At 25.8% G+C, this 3,465-nt stretch overlaps 1 pseudogene; it reads left to right on the forward strand.

Moving 5' to 3' along the window:
- The first annotated feature begins 457 nt into the window (after positions 1–457).
- Positions 458–2,223, forward strand: LOC118745081 (annotated as a pseudogene).
- Positions 2,224–3,465: the final 1,242 nt, after the last annotated feature.

Genomic DNA, 3,465 nt, shown 5'->3' on the forward strand with positions numbered 1-3,465 from the left:
ATGGGCGTAGCACCGCCCACTTGTGATCACATATATGTATCTCGCTAACCGTTCTAGCAATTTGTACCAAGCTCGGTATGGTTATTGTGCTTGCCACATAAAAGCAAACCGTTGAAAATTGTTGAAATCGGACTAAAATTGAGGCCGCTTTTCGTATAACGGTAAATTTCAGATATGCTTGAAACTGCAATATTTCGAAATTTAAGGACGCTAATTTACTTAAAATGTATACACCCCGGCTTATCATGTAGCGGTAGCTTTCGGAAAGGTGGAAAACATATATTTAATACTTGCGCCGGGTATTTAATGTTCGGCTCCGCCCGAACTTAGACTTTCTTGTTTTTATTTAGAATCAATGAAAAATAAAATTGAAATAAAAGTAATTGGAGGATTAATAATATTAGCTGCTATAACGAAAAGAGCTTCACTTCCTTTTTCTTCTTGATTACCTGCTGCTATGGCTGCCCCAACTCCTGTTTCTGCTTTAGTTCATTCTTCAACTCTTGTAACTGCTGGTGTTTATTTATTAAATCGTTTTAATATTTTATTATATAATTCTTTTTTAGGTCAGTTATTATTATTATTATCTGGGTTAACTATATTTATAGCTGGATTAGGAGCTAATTTTGAATTTGATTTTAGAGAAATTATTGCTCTTTCTACATTAAGACAGTTAGGATTAATAATAAGAATTTTATAAATTAGCTTTTTTCATCTTTTAACTCATTCATTATTTAAGGCATTATTAATTATATGTGCAGGGGTTATTATTCATAATATACAAAATTCACAAGATATTCGTTTAATAGGTGGATTGGGAATTTATACCTTTAACTACTTCTTGTTTTAATGTTGCTAATTTAGCGTTATGTGGAATACCTTTTTTGGCTGGATTTTATTCTAAAGATATAATTTTACAAATTGTTTTGTTAAGTTATATACATTTTTTCTCTTTTTTTTATATATTTTTTTCTACTGGATTAACAGTTTGTTATTCTGTTCGGTTAATTTATTATTCAATAACAGGAGAATTAAATTGTGGTTCTTTAAATATATTACGAGATAAGGGTTGAATTATACTTCGTGGAATAAGAGGTTTATTAATTATAAGAATTATTGGGTTAGAATTCTTAGATTTTTCCTACCCCCTATATAATTTGTTTACCTATATATAAAAAATTATTAACCTTATTTGTTTGTATTATTGGAGGATTTATAGGTTATTTAATTTCTCATGTTTCTTTATTTCATTTAAATAAATAATTAAATAATTATTTAATGAGTTATTTTTTTTTGTTTTATATGATTTATACCTTATATTTCTACTTATGGAATTATTAATTTTCCATTAAATTTAGGAAGAGTAGTCTATAAGTCATTTGTTCAAGGTTGATCAAAAATTTTTAGGTGGTCAAAATTTATACAATAGATTGATTAAATTTTCTAATTGAAATTTTTTTTTTCATAATAATAATATAAAAATGTATCTTTTTTTATTTATTTTATGAATTACTTTTTGATTTAGATTTTTTTTTATTATTTTAATCAAATAGCTTAAATTTAGAGCATAACATTGAAGATGTTAGGATAATTAGATAATTCTTGAATGTAGTGAATTAATTTTTGTAATTTATAAAAAAAATTATTTTAATTTTACAATGAAAATGTAATGTTTTTATTATACTATATAAATAGAAGTATAAATGGAATTTAACCATTAAAAGATGAAAGTTATCAGCTTTTTCTTGAACATCATACTTCCTTAATTGGAGTATAAATCTCAATTCTATCATTAACTTAAATTAATAGATTAATATTAATTGAAAATAAGGGTATTAAATTACCTAAAATTAGGTCGAAACTAATTGCAATAAATCGCTTCATATTCAATTAGTTAATGTAGATTGCAATTTCAATACTTTTTGAATGCAAATCAAATGTTATATTTAACTACAACCCTAATTTGATCAATTTAATATTCCTTGATTTCATTCATTATATATTCCAACAATCAAAATAATAATAAAAGTAATTGAAGTAGTTGTTCATATAAAGATATTTGAAATTTTGATAATTAAAAGTATTGGTAAAATTAAACCAATATCTACATCAAAAATCAAAAAAATAATTGTGATTAAAAAAATTCGTAAAGAAAAAGGAAGACGTGATGAAGATTTTGGATCAAATCCACATTGAAAAGGTGAACATTTTTCGATCCGTTAATGTTTTTTTTGATAGAATTGATGCTAATATTATCACTACTCTAGAAATAATAATTAAAATTGAAGTTATAATATTAATTGGAAAAATTATGTATACTATTAGATTAGTAGACCTTATGATTGGAAGTCAAATATACTTATACACTACATAAATAACTAATTAATTAACCTCCTCATCAATAAATTGAAATATAAAGAAATAATCAAACAATATCAACAAAATGTCAATATCATGCAGCTGCTTTAAATCCAAAATGATGAAATTTTGAAAAAATGTTTATTTAAATGTCGAATTAAACATACTAATAAAAAGGTAGTTCCAATTAATACATGAATTCCATGGAAGCCTGTGCTATAAAAAAAAGTAGATCCATAAACTGAATCTGCAATTGTAAAAGGGGCTTCAATATATTCATTTGCTTGTAAAATAGAAAAGTAGATACCTCATGGTACTGTAAAAAATAATCCTTGTGTAGCTTGTGAATGATTTCCTTCCATTAAACTATGATGTGCTCATGTAATGGCTACTCCTGAAGTTAAAAGAATTCCTGTATTTAATAAAGGGATTTGGAATGGATTAAATGGTTTCATGACCACCTAGATGCTCCTAATTCAATAGCAGGTGATAATCTTCTATGGAAAAAAGCTCAAAAAAAGATATAAAAAATAATATTTCAGATAAGATAAATAAAATTATTCCTCATCGAAGACCTAAAGTAACAGATATAGTGTGTAATCCTTTAAATGTACCTTCACGTGGTACATCTCGTCATCATTGATAAAGAGTTAATATAGTAATAATATTTCCTAATACAAATAATGAAATATCATTTTACTAAACCCGAAACTGAAGTTATGGCACCAATAGCCCCTGTTAAAGGTCATGGACTATAATCTACTAAATGAAATGGGTGATTAGCGTGTGTTGACATTAATTAACTTCTCTAGAATATAATGTTCTTAATACAGCAAATACATAAGATTGAATAATTGCTACTGCTGATTCAAGAATTAATAAAGTAATTTGACCAATTAAAAGTAAAGATACAATTATATTTGAAAGTGAAGGACCTGTATTTCCTAGTAATGTTAGTAATAAATGACCAGCAATTATATTAGCTGCTAATCGAACTGCTAAGGTTCCTGGAGAATTACATTACTAATTGTTTCAATACAAACTATAAAAGGTATAAAAATTGCAGGAGTTCCTTGTGGAACTAAATGAGCAAATATATGTTGAGTA

Source organism: Rhagoletis pomonella, unplaced genomic scaffold, assembly GCF_013731165.1.
Source record: "Rhagoletis pomonella isolate Grant_MI unplaced genomic scaffold, Rhpom_1.0 Rhpom_scaffold_00008, whole genome shotgun sequence".
Classification (NCBI taxonomy): Eukaryota; Metazoa; Arthropoda; class Insecta; order Diptera; family Tephritidae; genus Rhagoletis; species Rhagoletis pomonella.